Source organism: Tupaia chinensis, unplaced genomic scaffold, assembly GCF_000334495.1.
Source record: "Tupaia chinensis unplaced genomic scaffold, TupChi_1.0 Scaffold000091_1, whole genome shotgun sequence".
In the NCBI taxonomy this organism is placed as follows: domain Eukaryota; kingdom Metazoa; phylum Chordata; class Mammalia; order Scandentia; family Tupaiidae; genus Tupaia; species Tupaia belangeri.
Window position 1 is genome coordinate 83,768 of NW_006159553.1, and position 25,504 is coordinate 109,271.

The 25,504-nt window shown below is 44.3% G+C and overlaps 1 protein-coding gene across 1 annotated transcript in view; it reads left to right on the plus strand.

Annotated features, from left to right (window-relative positions):
* LOC114006833 (ERC protein 2) overlaps positions 1 to 25,504 on the plus strand; it is a 262,788-nt gene that overhangs the window by 83,436 nt on the left and 153,848 nt on the right. The window lies entirely within an intron of this gene.

A 25,504-nucleotide genomic window follows, 5' to 3' on the forward strand; every position in this document is an offset into this window, starting at 1 on the left:
AGTACGTGCATTGCATTTTGTAGAAGATGTTGCTCTTTTCAAAGCTGAGTTTTAGCTATGAAAAGTCCACCCTTTAGTTCTGTCGCGTTATAATTGAATAGTGGCACATGACCACCTGGTTACAAATGGAACATTGAATTCTGACAACTGTGGCAGGCTGCTTGCACCAAGTCACAAACTCCCCGGAGTTGAACATGTGTGCATATGGTTACGTGGAATATGATATGGAATTTGATGACATCGTGTGTTACATTTTGTTCAGAACAAGGAACGTGGTAGATTGCGTGCCATGGTGTTTTTTTCTGCTCAAGTAATACTTAACATGCAGTTCATTTTTCTGGGACAAACACGAAATGTCATAGTGCTGGAGAATCAGCAGGTCTGGGGGACAAGCAGTTAGCGTAATGGCTATGCTGTTGAACTCCCGCAGTTCGCGTCCCTGACCCAGTGACTTAAACTCACGCCAGGTGCATGTGCATGCGTGCCCAAGATCCCGAGAGGAGAATGGAGGAGAAGGGATTGCGGCGTGGCCATCCCCCCCGCCCCGGGGGGGGGATTTCTCGTTTTCTATCTCTCTATCTCTCTCTGTGTTTTTGGCGAGCACACGTACCCTATAGCAAAAACTTCTCAAAAAAGAAAAAAGAAAATCAGCAGGTCTGGGACAGTTCTTTGGGCTAACTTAGCATGTGTGTCTCTCCCTATGACTTGCCATGTGTGTCTCTCCCTGGAGTCCAGCGACACGTATCAGGGCAGTGGTACCTTGGGTGAATTTTAAGCTAGAACCGGTGGGGTTTGCCCATGGTTGACCATTTCATTCTCGTGTTTTGCTTCTTAGTTGAATCTGTTCTAGGTCCCATTAATGGATCATATTGGTCTCTTTGGCACTGCAGGGAATACCTGGGGCAGGGTTTGTTTTTAGATGCATCTTTTTACACAGTAAAGACGTAGTGTCTCCCTGATCTCTTTGCTACCCCTTAGACCTGCTTCATGTTCACACTGAAGTATCTGTTCTCTTCTCCCTCTCCGGGATAAAGGAGAGGGAGCACTCAAATAAACACTTCCGGATGCAACGTGCACAGTAAAAATGTAGTGTCTCTCTGATTTGTTTGCTACCCCCTGCTTCATGTTCACACTGAAGTGTCTGTTCTCTTCTCCCTCTCCGGGATAAAGGAGAGGGAGCACTCAAATAAACACTTCCGGATGCAACGTGATTCCAGGGGGAAGCTAGTCAGTGTGAGGAGGTGGGGAAGCCAGAGAGATTCTTACTATTGTGTCAGAGAGGTACTCTCCCTATCTGTGGAAACCTTTAAAGAGAAGCATCACATTCACTCAAAAGCCAATAAAAATATAAATCGGCCTGAAACAATATCAAGTGAGAAGGGTTTCATAGCGTTAAAAAAACGAACATGTGACACATGTCTGGAAAAGAGAGGCAGATTCTCAGAGAAGTGTCCTGTCACTTGAGGGTCCTCTATGAAGTCCTTTCTTCGGCCATCGTAAGTGTTAGGGTGCTAAGCTGCCTTGCTATCTCCTGAATAATAAAGATTATTATTGCTCTTTAACCAGACTTACACCATCCATCATGCTATCCCCTGAGATACGAACCCTTTTATCACCCTGAGATGGAATAGACTCCAAGGCCCTTAGAAAATCCTGCCATATTCAAGGTAAATGTAGACAACCATAATATGCCACCATGAGCCCTTTTTTCCTCCATGAATGGCCCCAAACATTATGCACCCCAGAAAACGAATAGCTTCTGAAAATTAGTCAATATATAATTCTACTTTCATATGTTGTAATAAATTTTATAGGCTTCTGAGGAAAACTACTTATCTTTCTTTATGACTCCTTTAAACAAGTTTGCTCAGATAGAGCCTCGGGCTTTTAAAACCATATCTTTAAGGATTTAAATAATGAAATACTAGGGGAAATTTCTATTTTTGAGTGGCCCTGGCATGTTTTGAGTTGTATTATGATCCATGAGACCTAAGGAGACATTACATTTATAACTAAAGATGGATACTAGTGGCACATTAAAAATGAACTGTTTTGAATGTTTTGATTTATGACCCTTATAAAAGAAATATTACAAGATGTTATTTTACTAGGCATCAGTAATATGCTCATAATCGCATCAGAAGGCCCTGGCTTGAATCTGGAGTTTTGGTGCTGAAATGAATCATAATTTAGGAAAAGTCACTCTAAACATTACAATTAATGAGAATTAACATAACCACCCAGACAGTTCCTCCCTTTTTTGCCACTTCTGGATATTGAGCTCATGATTTATTTTTCTGGCTATAATCATTCGGGGATGGGATTTCTGAGAGAAAAGTGAACTGGGAATGCTTGCTCATCTAAAGAGCTGTGACAGCCCCTAGAACTGCCTCTTCTCCGTAAGTCTCACACTCAGGCCTGACTTTATCAGCATGTGCCCACACGGCCCTGCACAGAAAAGGGCTCCCCTCCTAGTTTAAAGTCTTGAAATTCTTCATTTTCAAACTTTTTTTTTCTTTTTTCTTGCACTGAATCTTACAAATTATGGCGACCATGCTGCTGAGATTCATCTTCTCATGTTCTACTCTGTCTCCAACTTCTCTCTCCTCTTCCTTGTGGGCTCATTCACATTCTTGTTTTCTTTTTTTTTTTTTTTTTTTTTTTTTTTTTTTTTTTTTGAGAGGTTTTGCCATAGGGCGTGTGCGCTTGCCAGACAGACAGAGAGAGACAGAGAGACTGAAAGCGAGAAATCACCCCCCAAGGGGGATGGCCACGCCGCAGTCCCTTCTCCTCCATTCTCCTCTTGGGATCTAGGGCACGCATTCACATGCGCCCGGCGTGAGTTTTAAGCCACCGAGTCCGGGACGTGAACCGCAGTCAGCTACATGGGAGTCCAGCGACATAGCCATTAAGCTAACTGCTGGTCCCTCATCCTTGTTTTATTTTTAATTTTTCTTTCTTTATTCACAACAGAGCACAGGCACATGTGACATTGAAAGAGAAAGATGGGCACCTTCGGCTAGGTCTGGCTGTGCTGTGATCCCCTTCCTCCAGCCCATCGGATCTAGGGTACACAGGTGCATGCCCAGCGTGCTTCAGGCTGACAGGGCCTGGGATTGGAAACAGAGTAGCCAGGTGGGATCTAGTGTCTCTTGAGTAGTGCATTGTCACCACACCACAGAGGCAGCCTGTTACCTGTGTAGCAGGTCTATCTTACTCGTCTTGATTTCTTTTGGAGACTCCATGGGATTGCTTTTCCATCAAGTTGATATCCTCGTGGGCATTTTTGCAATGAACATTCAACCACTGTCCTCTCACCTCTTGCCCACCACATGCACACACACATACACACACACACTTATGATTGTGAAAATGTGCTCTGGGAGCCCTAACTCTATTTCTTATCCCACTTTGCAAAATACAGAGAAAAAACCCCAGCTGCTTAGATCTCCTTAACTTTCCTTCGGGAAAATCTACTTGATGTGCCAATCATTTGTGTCAGGAAATTATGCTTCCTTTTAATTGAATCGAAGTGTTTTCCTTAGACCCAAGAAGCACTTTGGTTCATGAACATTCAGCGAGGTGGAGAAGCAGGGGATCAAATCGAGGCACCTTGTAAGATTTGGCCCACATGGGCCTTGATGTTCGAATGTTTGAGTTCTTTCTGTGAACTCTTGTAATTGAGTAGACATAGAACACAGATCATGTTTATTTCTTAAACCACTAGAAAGAAGTAAGTATTTTTTGATTGAAAACATATGCAAATTTTTAGGGCCTGATTCATAAAAGTACAGATGTGGCATTAACAAGTTCTGGCATGGGGCTGGGATGCTGGTGGATACAACTGCTCACAATGAAGGATTGTTGCTACATGCTACCAGCACATGGACAGCGTGATGGTGAAGGCTGAATTCCCGAACATTTAGCCATGACGAAGGGGCTTTTTACACATAGGAGCAGTGCTAGAAGGTATAGTAGAATAAGACAGGAGATGTTTTACTGGGCCTGGGGAGTTTACATCTTCCTTGTCTTCTCTTAGCAGATAGGGTCTGGATACAAGGTCTGTGCTTATCCTGGGGCAGGGGAAATCTAATGACTGAAAAGGAATTTTTAGATGGGGGCCGACAGATGACGTGGTGGTTAAGATGCTGGACTTCCACGTGGCTGACCGCAGTTCAAGTCCTGGACCTGGTGGCTTGCTTTCTCTTTCTGGTCAAATTGAATAACAGTAACAATAATAAATAAAGTAAGTTAATAATTTTTTAAAAATGAATTCATAGATGGAGCCTGGGCTCCAGGCAGAGTGGAGGTTTCCACACAAGGTGGAAGTTTTCTTTTATATCTCCTGTACAGGGATACCTATTCGTGTTTTTAATTCAGCCTGGATCTCCTATGGCTAAAGATCTGACATTTCTTTTCCTTGTGCTACTAGCCAAGGCACAAGGCATTAGCTACTATGACTTTCATTGATTAATTCATTTATCCACCCATTTATTCATTATTTACTCATTTGTCTATTCTTTTATCAAACAGTTAACCAATTGTTTGATAAAACTTATCCCAGTTCTTGGTTAGATGCTGGGAAAACAGTGATAGGTAAGATAGACATAGTTGCTACTCTGGATCTTACCATGTAGTTGAGGGACCATAAATAATTATCATGTGAGTACAAATAAATTAAACATAAATAAATAACATGTGAATACAAACCTTATACATTTTGATCATTGCTTTGATGGAAACCAAGAAGATATTAAAATTAACAAGAGGTACCTTTAAGAAAGAATGTTCAGGGCCAGCAGGTGGCCTGCCGGTTTAGGCGTTGTATTCCCACCTGGCTGACCACAGTTTGAGCCCCAGATCCAACAAATTGAAAATCACTGTGGCCACATGTGCACATGTGTCCAAAGTCCCTAGGGACTACAATATGACCATTCTCTCTGAGGGGTGATTTCTCACTTTTTCTCCCTCTGTTTTTCTCCAGCAAGTGCACACACTGTATGGCAGAGTTTAAAAAAAAACAAAAAAAGAAAAAAAATTTTAGAAAGAAATAAAAGATTTTCAGTAAGCCCTTCTCCAAAGAAGTTAGTGATTTTATTGCTTTTTTTTTTAAGTTCTTTTTTGCTATAAGGCGCATATGCTCACCAGAAAGACAGAGAGAGACATAGAGATAGAAAGTGAGAAATCACACCTTAGGGGGGTTGGCCACACCACAATCCCTTCTCCTGCATTCTCCTCTTGGGATCTTGGGCACATACTCATATGAGCCTGGCATGAGTTTAAGCCACTGGGTCCAGAACTCGAATCATGGTCAATTACATGGGAGTCCAGCAACATAGCCATTACGCTCACTGCTAAAGAAGTTAGTTTTAAGTCAAGTCATGAAAGAGGGAGAATCAACAGTTGTCCATGCCAAGGTGTGTGTTTGGGAGGTAGTTCTGATTAGTCATGGAAAATGCTGGAGGTGTGAAGCAGCTATATGGGTTGGAAGAGCTTAAAGACCATAACTCTGGGTGGAGCACAGAACTATGAGATGAGAATAGAAAAGTGGGACTGGGCCAGATCACATAGGGCTTTTTACACCAAAGTAGAGAGTTTAGATTTTAGCCTAAGAAAAATGAGTAGACATTGGAGGCTTTTCCACAGGGACATGACCTGATTCAATTTGTGTTGTAGAACAACCCTGGCTGCTATGCAGAGGATGAGTTCTCATGCTAGGAAGTGCAGAAGTAGAAGCTATTTCATCATTTGTGGGAGAATTGATGGTGCTCACCCAGGGCAGCAGTAGTGGAGAGGCAAACAAGTGGACAAATTGAAGATAAGACTGGAAAGTGAAGCCAGGAGAATGGAGCTAGGGAGGTAAGATAAAGGGTGAAATGGAGAAGGCCTCATATTTCTACCTTGGGTGTCAAAGCTGGAGAGTAGGAGGGCTGGGTAGGAGTCCAGAGTTCTGCTTTCCCCAGATGTCCAGTCAGACTGGCCAAAGGAAAGGCTGGCTTTGACCTACCTTCTTTTCCATTTGCCTCTGTGTCATCAGGGGAATAGTTGACCTCTTACTGCAGTCATGTGCAGGCTGAAAAGTTTAAAGCATGGCTGAAGTCCAAAACCAAGAGTGTGTGACTCTTCTGAAGAAAAGGAGAGAACTTGAATAGCAAAGATTGTAAAGAAATACTCAGTTTTAGAATAGGGAGAAATGTGTGTTTTAGGGGGCAATGAGTGTTCTGCAGAAAAACAAATCCCCTAAAGTTTTAAAAGGCTGAAAAAGACCTGTAAAGAGAGGAAGATGCCACTGCCTGCAGCCCTCTCCCTGAGATCACCAGGAATCAAGAATTCTGTCACGGGGTGCCTCAGGAGGGGTTACTCATGATTGGCCTTCCATCTTAAAATTCTGAGTATGTTATTTCCTGTAAAATAAACTTTCAGTCATCTCTTTCCAGTAGTTGTGTTGAGAAGCCACCAGAAGTAGCCATGAGATGTTTCAGAACCACCTTGACAATGCTCTGCCTTCTTCCAACTGTAGAATCATTTCCGGGGCTAAGTGAGATCTTTTTGCTCTATTTCTGTCTTCACAGCCTTTTATTTTTCTCCTCCCGAAGATATTTTTGTATTTTATATCTTTTATTCAGGCTTATAAAGCTACAGTGAAGAGCCACAGCTTAAATGTCCTACTCAGCATCCTTGCAAACAGTAATTCATTCAAAAATTACTTCTCCATCTCAGTACTGGAGTCAAAGCAGTGAACAAAGTACAGTTCCTACTCTGCAGGAATCTAAAGTAGTACACAGATTCTTAGCTGGGGGTTCTGCAAGCTCCTTGACATGGTTAACAGACTTCCATGTGGATGTACATGTGTCCTCCCAAGGGGAGTATTTATCACCCTCAACAGATACTCAGAGGGGCCAGTGGCTCAGAAAAGGTGAAGAGGTACTCCTCTATGGGAGACCAGGTGGCAGTGTGGTAGAGTTGCTAACAGTGTGGTCTCTGGATGGAGACACACCTGGGATTTTATACTAGCTTCAGCACTTGAGCTGGGTAGCCTTGAGTAAGTTACCTTTCCCCTCTACTTTTCTATTTCCTCCTTTGGAGAAGGTTGAACTCACCTCACAGGAATGTGGTGGGGCTCAGTTGAAATGAGCTGATAAAGGGGCCTAGCCATGACTGGTACATCACAAGTACTGAATCCTAAGTAGAGATCACTATTGTCATTACTCTAGGTTCAGAAAAACATATTCTATCTGTCAAATAAGCAAGGTGGTTGGTTCTATGGGTTTGGTGAATTGGGGAGGGGAAAAGGTAGAAGAAAGAGAATCAAAATGAGAGAAATATATTCCTATGACCAAAGTTGTACCCAAGCTAGCTCCACATTTTTTAGCAGACTTAAAACATGTTTACCCTAAAAAGCTACTTGATTCAGTTTCTCTTGATTTTTATGACAACTGTGTATAGCAAAGGAAGGTTTGATTGCTGGAGAACATGGAGTAATCCGTGTTTGTGCAGAGAGTTTCTTTCAGCTAAAAGAAAAATCTACTGAGTAACGTAAAACGCCAACAACTATTTAACGAGTAATTGTGAGCTGATGAATTGGAAGGGTGAAAAGGGTAATATACCTCAGCCTACCTCTTTCTTCTCTCAAGTGTGGTGGACTTTGGAGCTGAGGTCGAACCTTTTAAGCAGAATGGAGAGCAGGCCGTAAGTTCGTATGGATTTTTCTGGAGCTCATAAGGGTTACCTGGCAAAGCGATGCATGTTGGCTTGAATATGACCAAACTCTCAGGACCTGAAATCTGGCTGAGAAATCATAAACAAACAGTGGTGATAAATGACCATGGGCCAGAGGCAGGAGGCGTCTAGCGGAGTGTTGTTGCATTACATTACATCCTTCCTGTGCCAGGATTGGTGCACAGGGAGCACTCAGCTCTCCCACCCCTTTGTCATCTGCTGTAGAGTGCAGTGTGGGTCTGGTCTTGTTTAACCTCATTATTAATGATCTGTAAAGGGGAGAAAAGAGCATGTGAAGGAAAGTCACAGATGACACTAATTTGGGAGGTGTTGGAAACACTAGCGAGGTCAAAGAAATCACACAAATGGCCCGAAGAAGGTTAGGAACATGGAGGGAAAATAACAAATCTTGGAGAAATCCAGACACTCACATCTGGCGAAAATTAATCTGAGACACAGATATCAAGGGTGGGAGGGGTATGAAAAACTGAATACTAAAAGGAAAAAAAAAAAGAGAGAGAGAGATCTTAGTGGACATTGGGAAATCCAGCCTGAAAATCTGCCATGGACGAGAGCAGAAGAGAGACACTGAAGGGTCTTTAGCGCTGTCAGGGTGTTAATAAGATATCGGATAGACAGGTGTGACCATTTGTGACAATCCTATTCATAGATTGTGTCTCATTTGGGACATCAAAATGTCATGCATACTCTTTCTCAGAGGTGCCCCCAAATTAACAGAAAGATGGAAAGGTCTCAAAGAATGAATCACTAAATGAGGGCTGAGCACTATTTAATGTTAGATCTAGACCCCAAAACTCCCCAGAAGAGTTGGCGTTTGAACATATGGCCAGAATGGCATTTTCAAGGAGATTAGGAGGAATTCCTCTTGAGATGTGGACTCGAGAAAACTGGCCTCATTCTGAGACTTGCACACAACAGTAGATACTTCTCGGAGGCCTGCACTGGGAGCCATCCACTCGGTGGACAGTGTCAACACATGGAGCTAGAATCTTCTTGTTGGTTCAGTGAGAGAAATCCTGTCTGTTTCCAACCATCTCCACCATCCCAACAAAATAGAAAAGTCAGGCGACATCTAGAATAAGAGTGCATATTTACTGCTACCAGTGGCTGTGTCGATGGGAATGGCTGTAGGTCTTTCTGCCACTGAGGCATTAATTGGCTGGAGGCCACTAGTCATACTGCCAAGATGTGGCTTCATGCTGTCCTCAGACCTCCTCCATATATCCCTTCTGCAGAGTTATGTGGTCCCTGCCGGGATATTGTTGGCCTTCTTGGCAGCTCCCAGGTGCTGTCCTGAAGCAGGCAGTATAGTTCTCATTTTGCCTTGCCTATAGACATATTTGTCAGAGATTTGGGAATGGTAACATACCTTTTCCTCTAGCTTCGTTTCCCAGGTAATAGAACGCAAATGCTAGGAACAATATCATACGCTAACAGAGAACTTGCACCCTGTCAGGTCCTGATGTAAGCTCACTGTAAAGGGGAGAAAAGAGCATGTGAAGGAAAGTCACAGATGACACTAATTTGGGAGGTGTTGGAAACACTAGCGAGGTCAAAGAAATCACACAAATGGCCCGAAGAAGGTTAGGAACATGGAGGGAAAATAACAAATCTTGGAGAAATCCAGACACTCACATCTGGCGAAAATTAATCTGAGACACAGATATCAAGGGTGGGAGGGGTATGAAAAACTGAATACTAAAAGGAAAAAAAAAAAGAGAGAGAGAGATCTTAGTGGACATTGGGAAATCCAGCCTGAAAATCTGCCATGGACGAGAGCAGAAGAGAGACACTGAAGGGTCTTTAGCGCTGTCAGGGTGTTAATAAGATATCGGATAGACAGGTGTGACCATTTGTGACAATCCTATTCATAGATTGTGTCTCATTTGGGACATCAAAATGTCATGCATACTCTTTCTCAGAGGTGCCCCCAAATTAACAGAAAGATGGAAAGGTCTCAAAGAATGAATCACTAAATGAGGGCTGAGCACTATTTAATGTTAGATCTAGACCCCAAAACTCCCCAGAAGAGTTGGCGTTTGAACATATGGCCAGAATGGCATTTTCAAGGAGATTAGGAGGAATTCCTCTTGAGATGTGGACTCGAGAAAACTGGCCTCATTCTGAGACTTGCACACAACAGTAGATACTTCTCGGAGGCCTGCACTGGGAGCCATCCACTCGGTGGACAGTGTCAACACATGGAGCTAGAATCTTCTTGTTGGTTCAGTGAGAGAAATCCTGTCTGTTTCCAACCATCTCCACCATCCCAACAAAATAGAAAAGTCAGGCGACATCTAGAATAAGAGTGCATATTTACTGCTACCAGTGGCTGTGTCGATGGGAATGGCTGTAGGTCTTTCTGCCACTGAGGCATTAATTGGCTGGAGGCCACTAGTCATACTGCCAAGATGTGGCTTCATGCTGTCCTCAGACCTCCTCCATATATCCCTTCTGCAGAGTTATGTGGTCCCTGCCGGGATATTGTTGGCCTTCTTGGCAGCTCCCAGGTGCTGTCCTGAAGCAGGCAGTATAGTTCTCATTTTGCCTTGCCTATAGACATATTTGTCAGAGATTTGGGAATGGTAACATACCTTTTCCTCTAGCTTCGTTTCCCAGGTAATAGAACGCAAATGCTAGGAACAATATCATACGCTAACAGAGAACTTGCACCCTGTCAGGTCCTGATGTAAGCTCATGTGATCTCCTTGAGTGGAGCAAGAGGTGGGTGTCAAGCCCCCTTCTCTCTGAAACAGATCCCACATTGGACCAGGCATGCCTTGCAGCTCACACAGCTGTTCCCAGGGTGACCAGCTCACTGGGAAGCTGAGTCTGTACTGGACGTGCCCTGGCGTGCCACTGTAAACTTTCCTGCAGCCTTCGGGTCAGCCTGGCCCATCTGCGATCCTACTGTGTGCTCACTGCTGTGTGTGCCACACCTCAGGTCTCTGCTATAGTGTTGGCGTCGAGGTCACCGCCACTGAGTGTGGTCAGGTTCCTATTCTGCCTGTCCCCAGGCGTTTCCTTAGATCTCAGTTCCTGTATGTGCAGAATGGTGAAAACAGAGCCTGCCAGAATGACATAAAAAAAAAAAGGCCGTCATAATCTCTTTGAGAGAAGATAATTTCTCATTTAAACTTCATAGACCCAGAATAGAAAGACAAATTCTCATTTGGGGGCTCAAGACCCCTTCCTATACACATACCTTTGTCCATCAGAGAAAAAGAGAGGCAGAGGTTCTGAAATAAAAATCACAAAAATCACTTGCACTGGGCAACCTGAGTTTCTTAGAGCTGCCACGCATTTTCCCCAATTATTACGTTTATACTTATTGCAGAGAACTTAGAAAGCTGAATGAGGAGAGTACAGCAGGAGAGTGGGTGGTAGAATGTTGGTGGAGGGTGAGTGTGAGGTGCAAGAGGACACATTCGATAGATGGAAAAAATGTAAAGTTCTCTGTGCGTGTACGTACACACACACACACCCCACATAGATATAGCTATATATCTGTACTATACTATACTATATGTAGTATACATCAGGATAGGAACTTTATGTAAAATGTGAAATTAATCTGAAAAATTTTTAATTTGTCCAAAAGTAAAGGTTAACAGGGAATCAAGAAACGGTATTTTCTTAAAATCCTCATTTAGGGGACCAGCAGGTGGCATAATGGTGACGTTGCTAGATTCCCACATGACCTACCGAATTTCCAGTCCTGGATCCAGAGGCTTGAAATTCACACTAGGCACACGTGCGGGCGTGCCCATTCAAAATCTCGAGAGGAGGATGGAGGAGAAGGGGTTGTGGTACGGCTATCTCTGCTCAGGGGTGATTTCTTACTTTCTGTCTTTCCAGCAGTCGCATGTGTCCTATAGCAAAAATCTCTCTTAATTTAAAAAAAAAAAAAAGAGGTACCATGTCACCTTTGCAGGATATATTTTGCCTGCTTCTCCTATCCAGATGTGGTCACGTAAATAATACTGCAAGGGAACTGGAATGCGACTCCGCGTGGTCTCTGGTACAGAGGGTTTGGAAGCACACAGACCAAGTTCGAGTACTGGTTCCACCACTTGTCCCAGCTGGCGTAAGCCTTTAAAGGTAGCTAAAGCTACTGGTGGTGGTGGTATCTGCTCAGCGTCACCTGCCTGTCTCTGCATGTGGGCATATTGGCAGCTGCTTACAATTCTGGTATGTCTTCAGCATCGGGCAGTCTAAGGAGAGCATACTGAGTCTGGAGTGCAGCGAGTGGGGTTGTTCTTGGCAGTGGTGGGGAGTGACATTGTTCCCCACTCAGGCGTCAGGATGCCTGGGCTGCCCTGAGTCAGCAAGTTGTGGAATTAGCAGTCCAGCTGATCCCCCACTGTCCATTCTTCTTTCAGCTCACCTTGATCTCTGATGTAACTGCATTATTTGAAAAGAGTTTCTGTGCAAATCCCTCTACCAAAACAAAACCCTCTGTGATTAAAAAGGGAGTGTCCCTATTGCCCCATGGCGTTGGGGCGTGAATTGATTCTGTGTATGGGGCTTTGGCTGCTGTTGTTTCTGGCTGGTTTTATGGTTTTGCTTAGTTTTTGTACTGGTGTCCCCTAGCGCTGGGTCAGCACCTATTCATACCGAGCATGATGGAAATCATGTTATAGAAAATTCTTTTTGTTCCTCCTTGTCTGAAGGCAGGTGACATGCTAGGAAACCATGACCAGCCTGCTTTCTCTAAGGGAAGAACGGCTGGCATAGCTAAACAGTGTGTCCACCGGTCGGTCTGAAACACAATTCAGGTTCTCAGGTCAGTTGGTACAATCGGCCACAGAAAGGAGTAGTCCTTCCCTCTCATGGAATGTGGAAAGGAGAAAGGGGAATGAGGAAGCATGCAGAGCCAGAGGGTGATCTTTGTCCCTCTTTATACAACAGGCTTGGGACTCGGCAATCCGATATATCAGACGTGGAGATGATGGTGTGTCAAGGCACGAGCCAAAATGCACCAGATGAATTTCTCTATGTTATTATGTTTTTGAATTAGGAATGCTAGATTGCAAAGCTGTTTCCATGACTCCTGGGAAGGTGTGAGCACCTGGTTGGAAGCACTGGGGTTCAAAGTTAATATTCTCTGTTATCAAAATCTTTTGCCAAGCCAGAAGGTGGTGGGTGGTTGGGGTGCTGGACTCCCATATGGCAGATCATGGTTCGAGTTTCAGACCTGATGACTTGCTTTCTCACTTTCCCTCTCTGTCTCTCTTTGGTCGAATTAAATAAAAATAGTAAGTACAATTAAATAAATAATTCTTAGAAATATATTTCCAGGACCAGCAGTTGGCATAATGGCTATGTGCGCTGGACTCCCATGTAGTCAACTGCGGTTCAAGTCCCAGACTGTGGCTTAAACTCACACCAGGCATGTGTACATGTGTACCCAAGATCCCGAGGGGAGAATGGAGGATAAGGGATTGTGGCGTGGCCATTCTCCCTGGGAGGTGATTTCTTGCTTTCTATCACTCTGTCTCTTTCTGTCTTTCTGACAAGTGCACGCGTCCTATAGCAAAAAACCTCTCCAATATATATGTATACTGCCAATATTCATCTGTTTATGCTGATCTGTAATGATACTTTATTTCATTTCTAAAAGCGTCTATCCAAACAAATAAGTGGTACACATGGTACTTAGAATGCTGTCAAGTTATAAGGGAACTTCAAAAACTGCGTGGAAAAATAGATTAAAGTGCGTGTTTATTTTGGTGCAAAAGTGGAAATTTGTGTGAAGTTTTTCAGTTGTGTTTTCCACGAATTTTTTGAAGACCCCGCATTTAACAGTCTTCCTGCCATTTTAGCGCTCTGAGCAGAGTGCAAAGCCACAGGGATACCACACGTGGTTGCAAGTACTTGACTTTGCCATTGCAGGGCAGAAGCAGTCTACGGCTGTCAGGAATGAATGGGCATGGGTGCAATCCAACATAAACTATACTTATGGACAATGAAATCATAATTTCATATCATTTTCTCATGTCACAAAATCCTCTTTTTATTTCTTCCCCAGCTGTTGAAAAAGGTAAAACCCATTGTTAGTTTATAGGCCATCCAAAAACCAGTGGCGGGCTGGATTTGACCCAGCTGGCTGTCATGTGCCACCCCTCCTAAGTGCTTTTACATTAGTCATCCTGTCCAATTCTCATATCTCCATTTGGAATAGATACTACTACCTTCTTGTTTTCCAGATAAGGAAACTTAGCCCAAGAGGAGGAAAGTTTCTTGCCCAAAGTCGTACAGATCTGCAGTGTCAGAGCTGAGACTTGAACCCAGGTGTGTCTGACTCCAGAGCCAATCAGCAGGACTCTTTCTTGTCTCTGTTGATTCATATTGGAGTCCCCTCAGTGACCCTTTCAGGTCTCTGCTTCATTTTCAAGCTTCCTACCCAGTCCCATCTCCTGCAAAAGTGAAGATGGACCCATTTTTTGAGAATCATGAAGCCAGTTAACAAGGGCTCTGTCCCTTTTCTCCCTCTCAGCTTTAAGATTCTTCTCCATTGACCACTGTCTGCTTCCTTCTCACTCATCTTCTTTTACCACCTCTTCCTCCTCTTGTTCTCTTTTTCATGAATAAAATGTCAATCTTCATGTAGGAACTCATGGGTGGAGCTGGGAACTTTGCCCTCTAGAGCTGCTCCTTAAGAGTCATGTGAACCACAGGTACATTATTTAATCTTTCTCAACCTCAGTGTCCTCTTCTGGAAAGTGGGGAGATTCAAATTTTGTTTTCCTCCTTCCTGATATTCTTGTGACGATCCAATGAAATAATGATAGAAAATGCTAGTCTAGAAACTGGTACATACATATCAATAGTAAGCACTCAATAACTACTAGCCCTTTTTTTTTTCTTTTTTTTCCTCACTACTCCCTCTTCTGATACTGTGTTGATCATCTCTCATAGTCTTGCAGTGTCAGTCTCTCTGTAGTTATTTATCACACATATGGACTTTATGCATGGAGCATTAGTCTGCCCACTGGCTTTGGAACACATTGCCAAAGAACAAATGGAGCCATTCTCTCTGGTGGGCTTTATGCTTGGCACTCCAAATCCTCTGCCTAGAATGGGTTAGCTATGACTCTCCTAGGGTTGGGAGCTGATGATGGCGCAGCAGTACAATGCTACACTCTAGGAGGCTCACCCACATTGGAGGGTTCCCACTTGGTGTCTGGAGACCTCCCTGAGTACACTGCACTCTTGTCCTTAATCTAGGACTGGCTGTGGCTGGCGTTAGAGCACAGCAGGAACACCCTGGTGGGGGTGTGCTGCCTCTCTGTCACTCTCTCTATCTCTCTGTGTTTGGGTATGTCTCTCTCATTTATGGAAGAAATAGATAAATTAAGTTTTAAAAATGTTAAATAATGGGGAAAAAAAAACTCTCCTAGAGTCAAGTAAATGGACTAGTTAATAAAAAAATATATGCCCGCAAATCCAAAAGCCCTCAGTTCACACGCCCAGAAAGCTAGCATAGGTAAGAACGTGTTGGAATCAAGTTTCCGCTGTTACAAGACACCTCACCATGTTTTAAGATCAGAATAAACTTCGACAGAAGCCGTAAAGCAAGTGAAATTGCAATGAAAGTGCAAAAGCTGCCTTTTTCCTAGACATTTGTATTCTCTTGCTTGGCTGATCCAGAAGAGGGAGAGGAAATACTGGAAACAGCTTGTTGAGAAAGGCAGTGTTGCATCTCTTTTGCCCACAGAAGAGCATGTATGCACTTGCAGGTTTTGGCGTATTCTTAGAGAGGCTTCAAGGAATTGTGCAAGCAGGGTATGTTCCAGGAGATTACGAGTTTCTTTGTGCTTCACGTTTCATGGCTGCCAGCAGCTGGCATCTTTCAGAAATCACATGAAAAGTGGGCAGAGCCCCTTGTTCACACTTCTGAGCAGAGGGTTAAGGAGACATTATGTGTGTAACTCTTAATCTCGTTGGGAAATTTTAGGGTGAAAAATGTAATTATATCTGAAACGCCAACAAACAAGCCCAAAAGAATGTCTCCTCTTTGGAAGGTTCTTTGTTGATGAGATTAAAAACTAAGCTCTCCTGCTCCTGCCTACAAATTATTCAGATCATTTGAAAAGAAACGAAAGAAGATACTAGAAGGAAAAATGCCACATACCACACTAGGTACACTTAACTAATGCTTGCCTGTTTAGCAATTAGCTCAACAAATATTTGTTGAATACCTACTGTGTGCAATTGAACAAAAACTAGACAGACAAGTCTATATCCTCCTTAAGTCATTTTATCCAGTCAGGTATATTCTTTATCTATCAACGAAAGGCTATGATCTTAAGAATTCAAGGACTGCAGGTTAGCGCAGGGCAACCTCAGGTTGCACAACCTGTATTGCCATTCCTAGTTCAATTGGCTTAAATTGATGGCTGCATGGTGTGGCCTGAGTACCAGGGCTACAGGTAGAGAGGGGGTTACACACAAAGGAACTAAAGGGAAGGTGGGAAAGTGATACAACCACAGTGGAACACGATGTGGTAGGCAGCTAACAGATCCCAGTGAAGTCCTGTGAACCTCGTAGCCATGGAGTTCCAGGCATAAAGATGAGTACAATCTCTCTTGCTGTGGAGAAGTTACTACCGAAGGCCTCTTTTGTGCATTCCACTTTGTGTTTTTCTCCTGGGATATATAGGCCTTATGCATTCCCCTTTTACAGAGAAGAGGTGAAATCATGCCTCAGAAGTTGCACAGCCAGGAGATGGGAGAGCCCCATTCTGCTACTCACCATCATGTCCCCTGACCTTTCTTCAGTCATCTAGTCACCATACAGAAAGGGGTTCTTCACACCCAGTCCTTCAACCATATGCCAAAGTCTCTACCAAATGGGTTCAATTCCAAGCGTTGGTGAGTCAGCTGACTTCTGGTTGGAAAATCAAGTACACATATACACATGTGTATCAATGTATTTTGCATTGTATATCTTATATCTATTATTATATAACACACATTATATATCATACAAAGGGACTTCAAAGAGTGTGGGAACATGGAATTGACATAGGAGTTTATTTTGGTACAGAAAATTTTGAAATCCATGTATGCTTTTTTGCCTAGTACATATTTTCCATGAATATTTTGAAGACCCCCTCATATGATAAACATTGTGTTGTATGCCCAGCCCAATGTGACAAAAGCCTATGTCACATTGCTAAAAATTACTGTGCTTATGGGGGGGGGGAGAATAATGGAAGATAATAGCTATACTATAATAAGTAAAATAATAATATTGAGTGAAAGCTTAATAATGCATTGATTGATCTTGGGCTCAAATACTTTGCCAGAAGTGATCTTTTTTGAAAAGAACAAGGGAAAGTAGTGCCCATCTAATGAGGTGGTTTTGAGAATTTAATCCATTAAACCATGGGAAGTGTCAGGTAGGTTGTAAAAGTAATATTGGGAACCAGCAGTTAGCGTAATAGCTATGTCGCTGGACTCCCACGTAGTCGACCGTGGTTCGTGTCCCGGACCCGGTGGCTTAGAACTCACGACGGGCACGGGTGCGTGCGTGCCCAAGATCCTGAGAGGAGAATGGAGGAGAAGGGATTGCGGCGTGACCATCCCCCCTGGGGTGTGATTTCTCGCTTTCTGTCTCTCTGTCTCTGTCTGTCTGGTGAGCGCACGCGCCCTACAGTGAAAATCTCTCCAAAAAAAAAAAAAAGAAAAAAAAAGTAATATTACAACATCAATTATATAGATGAATGGAGAACTAAAGATTCCAAAAGGAATTTTTAAAGTTTTCTTTGTTTTTTGTTTTTTTTTTTAAGTTTGAGAGACGGGCCACCTAAATTATTTATTATGCCTGGTTTTAGTCCAACACAAGAATTCTGTTCTACAGTGCAGCCTGCCATGCGTGCACATGGTAGGTGCCTACGTGGCCACTCATAACCCCGACTGCCTATTGCCACTGCCACTGCTGGGTAGTTCAGCTGGAGCCCCACAGCCAGATGCTTCCCTTCCAGCTTTGGAAAGAATAAGACTGACTGTCTTGAGTATTTCACTGTGCCGAGTCTCGTACACAGTGCCTCACCATGAACCACCTCAATTCACCTCCCCCAAGCCACCCACAGGATGGGTGCTAATTGTTAGCCCCACCGAGAATAAGAAAACTGGGCCCTAGAGAATTGATGACAGTTGTTCTGAGTCACAGCGATGGGGCTGGAATTTGCAAGTGGACATTGTGCCCCTGAAGACATGCCCTGGGTGGGGTCTCTCAACCATCCCACTGCGGACATCGGGGTGGATACTGCTCTGTCTTGCATCCTGTGTATTATAAGATATTTGCCGGTGCCACGGCCTCTACCCAGTGGATGCCGGTAGCATCTCTGTCCCAAGTGGGGACAAAAATGACTCTAAAATGGCCAAATGTACCCCTGGGAGGCCAATATTTCCCCCCATGGAGAATCACTACTTTACACTGAGTTGTGCTCTCCATTCCTGGCCCAAAAGAATTCCTGGAATGGACTTAGAACATTATCAAAGTTTGGCCCACAGGCTGAAGCGACCTCACAGACTTTGCAGCTGTGAAGCTATCTTCTGCACAACTCCAAGGAAACCGCTTTCTTGTAGAGGAACTTTGGGAAAATATCTGCGTGTTCATCAGGACAAGGAAGAGGGGAAGCCCAGTCAGGGCTGGCCGGGCAGGTGGAGGAACAGAGCGAGGGAATGCTCACCTGGAAAGGGGTACCACCTGCCTCTGAGACGCCAGGAGATCTGAGCTCTCTGCTCCCCTGCCCAGTGATGGAGACCCCCTGCTGGAATCCACAGACCTGGTTCTAATCCCAGCTCTGCCACGATGATGAGCTCTGGGACCCTGGACCAGTGATTTCCCCTCCATGCCTCCTCCACAGGCAGTGTTCATTCCTACCTCATGGTGGTGTTGTGAGTTCGTGAAAGCGTCTGGCGTTCGTTGCTGCAGGTAGAGCTCCTTAGATGCTAACCAGTCACCCGGGCTACTTCACCTGCAGCTTTGATGGTTACTGACTGAGAGAGCAGGATCTGGACTCAGACTGCCCAAGTGTAAGCCCAACGCAGCCTCGTGCCAGCTGCATGACCTTGACCAAGTCCAAGCCTCACAGAAAATGATGCACACAAACTATCCGCCCAACGCCAGCACCCCTCAACTGTCTTCCGAGTTAGCATGAGAGGAAGTTGCCCAGGATTCATGTTCATGTCCTAGGACTGCTGGAGCAAAGTGATCAGGGGTAGGTGGGGTGTGCTTCCTCCAAGGCTGTGAGGGGAGCCTGTTCCGCCCCTGTCTGCTGGCTTCTGCTGGCTTGCTGGCCATCTTGGGCGTTTCTTGACAGGCCATGCGCTTCCCATCATTGCTCTCGTCTTCACGTGGCATCCTTCCTGTGTGCCTGTCTGTGTCCAAGCTTTCCCTTCTTTTAAACAAACAAACAAACAAACAAAAACAGAGATATTCGATTCATGTCGTACTGTGACCTCACCTTAACTTACTATGTCAGCCACACAGCCCTATTTCCATATAAGGTCACTTCATATGAGGCACTAGGACTTCAAAATAGGAACTTGGAGGGGGACACGATTCAGCCCATAATAAGAGTCTGTGAAACTTTTAAGGTTCCTTGGAGCTTTGAAAATCACTGAGGGATTATTGAACTCCTAGAAGTTTGGGGGAACCAAATAAATGAACCCATGTGAGCGATGGAAACAGCATTGTTTTAGGAGTCGGGAAATGTGTCTAGTTTTTTTTTTTTTTTTACTTTTTAGAGGTGTTTACTTGGTTGTACGGAGAAGGTGTGGATGATCCCCAGTACACCTTCACTGCCTCCTCCTGTCTCCAGAAATTACCGCGCCACTGGAAGAACGGTGTGGTAGTGAAGATGCCACGGATCTCTCACGCGTCCATCTAGAAGCGTTATTATTATCCCACTAGTTCTAAAGAATAAGGCAGCATGTGGACTCCCATACGGGGATTTGGTGTCTGTTAAAAGGGCCTCCTTTCGCCATCGCTTCTTGCCTCTCCCCGTCATCAAACACGGACCTGCTGCTGAAGTTTTCAAAAGCTCCCTGTGTTGCAAGATTTGAGCAAACTTGATCTTCCAGGTTTAACTTAAATATTGTTTCCATTTTGAAGCCTGTCATGTGGGTGTACCACAAAGAGCGTTTGGTTTCCCCCCACGAAGTCCCGGGCCGTGGTATGTAGGCAGTAACAGAATACTAGGAAGAAAGACAGAGCCTGAAATGGATCCTGGGCTCCCGGCCTGTGCAGAGACAAAGCAGGATGTAAGTAAAACCATGACTTCTCCCTCCTGATCAAAGGCAAGATGGTAGCCCCGCCCCTCCACCCCACCACCCAGCAAGCAATTCACACAGGCAAGGGGCTCCTCTGGTGGTTGCGATTGGTCAATTGGTTGAGCAAGGCCAATCCTGGCTCATTGATGAGTGGTTGAAAGCAAGGAGAGATGGGGCTGTGTGCCCAGGTTAAAACGTGCCCGTCTGCAAACAGAATGCAGTGTGAAATTCTCTGATGGGGGAAACATACAAACCAACCTTGTGGATAGATGACTCATTACACCTGAGTTCGGTGCAGGGTGAGATCCGAATTTGTCAGCAGATCCTAAAAGGTTCAAATCCCAGGCGTCAGGTAGGCTTGAGTCTATTTTACAACCATCGATCATGGTATTCAACGTAAATTCTGATTCTTCAGCTCTGGGGGAAGCCTGAGCTACTGCATTTCCCACAGACTCCCAGGTCGGGCTTCCAAATTGAGGGGGGGGGGGAAGAAGGGCTGGATGCTCAGTTTAATTTGAATTCCTTCTGTTTTATCTGGCCAACCTGCTGCCAGGCAGCATTAGTGCTGCTAATTAGGGCTGCTGCTGTGGACTGTGCTTTTGAGTGACAGGGGTCACTCACATCATAAAAACATTTTTAAAAATCTAATGAAAACATGAGCCTCTGGAGCAGTGCAGAAACTGGTTTGTGTTGACTCGGCTCCATGCAGGAACAGAACCACGACAGCAAGGAGTTGCAGGCATGTTTAGAAATGAGGCCTCTCCTTGCATTCCCAGGTGGGGAGTCTTGGGGGCCCCCGTGTCACCCTGGTGTTCGTTGTATGCATTTGTTGACTTAGCCACGCAGTTGTATTGTCAAACCCAACGTGGAGTGAAAAAGGTGGTCAGAGAACTAAAACCAATGCAGAGTGTTAGGCGGAGGACCTTGGGGTGACCTTTTGCCACATGCCGCCTTCCTTTTGAACCCACTCTCAGAAAGAAGGGGCCACTGTGACTCCTGCAGTTCAGCTCCTGACAGGTGATCCGCAGAGGAGGCGGGAGCCTTATGCTGACACTTGACATGCAACCCAGAGCTCAGTGCCTTTGAAGCGAAAGGCGCACATTCCAGCCCCTTTAAGGGTATGGGCCACCAGAGCAGCCACTGACAGCTTGCTTGAAGGTTAGCACGGTCATTTCTTCCGGCTCCTGCGTCCCATCGATGAAGGGGTAGCGTGGCAGAGAGCAAGTTCCTCCTCCTCTGAGTATCCTCTCCTTTACTGACTGCTCTGCATGTACACACTGAGAGCTTTATCCAGGGGGAGCTCCACAGGGGTAAAATCCGGTTTCTAGGATCTGGTTTTGTAGGTGTTTCTTTGTCTTGTTCTATTTTAAAGTATAATAGGATTGTCTACACTTCAAATCTTCCAAATCTTCCTTGACCGTTTTCTGTTACGGAAACCATTTCCTTCTGCATATCCATTCATTCTTGAGATTGTGTTGAAACTTGCATAAATGTCTTCCATGATTTTTTTTTCTTTTTTTTTTTACGGTTTTGTCATAGGGTACATGCACTCCCCAGAGAGAGACAGTGAGAGGGAAAGTGAGAAACTACCCCAAGGGGAGGGTGACCATGCTATAATTCTTTCGCCTCCATTCTCCTCCTGGGATTTTGGGCATGCACACATATGTATCCAGCATGATTTTCAAACTGCCAGGTCCAAGACTCAAACCATGGTTGATCATGTGAGAATCCAGTGCCTTAACCACCACACCTCCTGCTGGCCCCATGTCCCATGATTTTAGTAGACCTGTTTTAATTCATCAAAGCAGGCACTCTACATTTCCAAATTGGATAATGCCGTTTGTGTTATTCTTCAAGTGTTATTGCGTACCTACTGTGTGCCAGGTCTGTGGAAGCCTTCCAGAAACTAGAGGACAAATAGCCCCCTTTCATCCAGCACATCTCATCTGGACGTGGCAAAAAATAGCATGGGCTCTTCAGCTGAAATACTCAGAGGTATTCGTTTTAGCTCTTTGGCAGCATTTGCTCTCTGAAACAATTTCAAGTAACATCATGTTTAAGTCTCATTTACAGAAATCTTACCTTCTGTGGCCAACATGGTATATATATATATATATTTAGTTTTATTTATTTCATAAGATGGAGGTGAAAGAGAGAGAAAGAGAGAGAGAGAAACCCCCAATGGAGTCTTCACACTGTGACCCACCCCCAGTCTCAGTCCATCCAGCCTGAGCCCATGTTATGCTGGGCATGCTCAGGGAGATTCCAGGATATGGACCCAGTACTTTTCCATGTGAGTTCAGTTGTGTTACCACTGTTCCAACACCTGCCACCTGGCTGGCCACCATTGTATTTTTACCCTTACACTTTTTTTTTTCTTCCTTCTTTCCTTTCTTTCTTTTTTCTTTTTCTTTTTTTAAGCCTACAGTTATTTCATGATTGAATTCTCATTGTAAAAACGTTAAGCTATACTGAAGTAAAGAGGCTAGAACCTGAATATCCCTTTCTCTCTGTCTCTCAAAATTCACATTTTCCCCCAGAATCGATATACCCCAATTAATTCATAGGTGTGCCCTTTGTATGCATTTACAAATAAATGTACATTTACACGTTGCTCTTCAAACAAATTAGATTGCAGTATACAGATTTTATGTGATTTACATTTTCCACTGAAAGGCATCTCTTGATAAACTTTAAAAGCTCACGGAAAATGGAATTCATGTATGAAGTTTCTTGGTTGCAAGAAAAATTTGAAATCCATAGTTTTTTCATAATGTGTGTTTTCCACGGACTTTTTGAAGACCCCAAGTATTTTGTGAATTGTCCTACAAGGTTTATTTAAGCATTCATGGTTAACGGATATTGAGATCATTTGCCTTGTTTTTTCATTTTGGTTTTGTTTTGTTTTGGTTTTGTCATGAGAGACGAAACCGTAGTAAACAATTTTGTGCTTAGGTCTTTAGGCCTATGTGCATATATTTCTGTAGATAAGTGACCCAGAATTTTAATCTTCTATGGGAACTGGATCTGATAAGCCGATGAGAACGGGATTGCTTGCCAAGTGGCAAATACATTCCAACCTGAGTCTTGTGTTTCTCAGCCCACGCTGTCCCATTTGAATTAATTCAGAATTGCCCCCAAATTCTTCCATATTCAAATCCTTCTAGCTGACAGTATAAATCCCAGAGTCATGCTTCATAGATAAAAACTTTAGGTTTATAATCTTTAAATACCTTAAAATGGTATGGACTTTATTGAGCAGGAAGTGTAAAAGAGAAGAATAAGAAGAATTTCTCTGATCAATAGATTGCAAACTCCATAGTGAACAGAGTATTAGTCTCTCAGGAAAGGAGGCAGGCCCATTGTTTTTGAAAAGACATTTTCTTTTTTTCTTTTCTTTTTTTTTTTCTTCCCAGCTATGCCAACTTCACAAATAGCCAAAACCAAACACCTAATGAGTGTGCTGGGTGGAGATGGGTTTTATTTCCAATTTTAAAATACAACTAATAGAATATGGAACAAAGTATAGAGATGTCCCCCAAGTTGACAGTACTCTCTTGGTTATTCAGTTGAACTAGTCACTGGGTTGAAGTTTTGTAAAAGCAAGGTTATTAATCAGCTGATTGTAAAACAGGGAGAGTATTGTGATGGTCTGAGTGGATCTAGTGTGAAGCATTGGCCTTTTTGGGGGGTCGGGGAGGAGGTTTTGCTATAGGGAGCGTGTACTCACCAGAAAGACAGAGAGAGACAGAGAGACAGGAAGCAAGAAATCACCCCTCAGGGGGTTGGCCACGCCACAATCCCTTCTCCTCCATTCTCCTCTCAGGATCTTGGGCACGCATGCATATGCGCCCGGTGAGAATTTAAGCCACCAGATTCGGGACTCAAACTATGGTCGACTACATGGGAGTCCAGCAATATAGCCATTATGCCAGCTGCTAGTCCTGGCATTGGCCTTTAAGAGTGGAAGAGGGCTGGGAAGTGGTGCAGTGATAAAGTGTGATGCTCTGTGAGGCTGACCCATGTGGCAGGTTCCGGATCTGGATCAAGAGACTTCCCTGAGTTCACCAGGAGCATGTGTGTCCATGATCCATGGCTGGCTGAAGTTGGGAGTGGATTGTGGTTCCGAGACCCTTTTAGGGGTGCTGGCTCTCTGTCTGTGTCTCTCTATCTCATGGAAGAAATAAATAAAGTTAGAGGGAAAAAAAGAGAATGGAAGCAAAAGGCCAAGAGCCTGGGAAGAACAGTAGAAGAGGAAAGAGGAAAGATGGGCAGAAGGAGAGTGAGAGAAAGTCCAGGGTGAGGAAGGCTTTGAAGACAGCAGAAGGGCTGTGAGACCCAGAATGTGGGTGACCATCTAGAACCTGAGCATGTCTCCCAGTCAGCCGCTAACAAGCAAGATCCTGCAACCAAATGGAGCCACATTCTGTTGGGAGGAAGATTTTCCCCCAGAGCTCCAAGAAAGATTACAGTTTTGTTGACACCTTGATGTTGGCCTGTGAGCCCCAGAGCACAGAACTAGCTCAGCCATGCCAACCTGCTTTCTCACCTACAAAACTGGGAGATGAAAGAGGGATATTTTGATGCCAGCAGGTGGAGAAGTAGCTAAGGTGCTGGACTTCCAGATAGTCCACTGTGGATTGAGTCCCAGACCTGGCAGTTTGAAAATCACACCAGGCATGTGCGCACACATTCCCAAAATCCCAGGAGGAGAATGGAGGAGAAGGAATGGCAGCATGACCATCCTCCCTTGAGGGGGTGATTTCTGACTTGATTCATTTGTTTCTCTTTCCAGCAAGAATATGCATCCTATGTCAAAAACCTTCCAAAAAAAAAAAAATGGGACCGGCAGTTAGCATAATGGCTATGTCACTGGACTCCCATGTAGTCAACTGCAGTTCGAGTCCTGGACCTGGTGGCTTAAACTCAAGCCAGGCACATGTGCATGCGTGCCCAAGATCTCGAGAGGAGAATGGAGGAGAAGGGATTGCCGCGTGGCCATCCCCCCGGGAGGGGATTGCTTGCTTTCTGTCTCTCTGTCTTTCTGGCAAGCACACACACTCTAAAGCAAAAACCTCTCCTCCTCCTCCCCCCAAAAAAGAGTATCTTTAAGTCATTAAGTGTGTGGTACCTTGTAACTACAGCAATAGAAAACTAATTCACAGGGGCTGAGGCATTTCCATGAGCTAAGCACAGCAGAAGTAGACCCATAGGGCAGACTGGTGCATTTCTCACCTCCTAGCATCTGAAGCAAGCCAGGGTCCAGTGTTGCAATATGAAGAGGAGCAGCCTGTGTTTTCTGAGTGCCAGCTGCTCCTTGGGTGCTGGGCTAGGTGCTTTATGTGCCTATCCTGCCTTCTCCATGACAGCCCAACAGGATTGGTGCTTTTATTATTTTCTCCGGTTTACAGATGAAAGAGACCTGAGGCTCAGAGAGCTCACATGGCTTGCAGATGGCAGAGCTGGGCCTCAAACC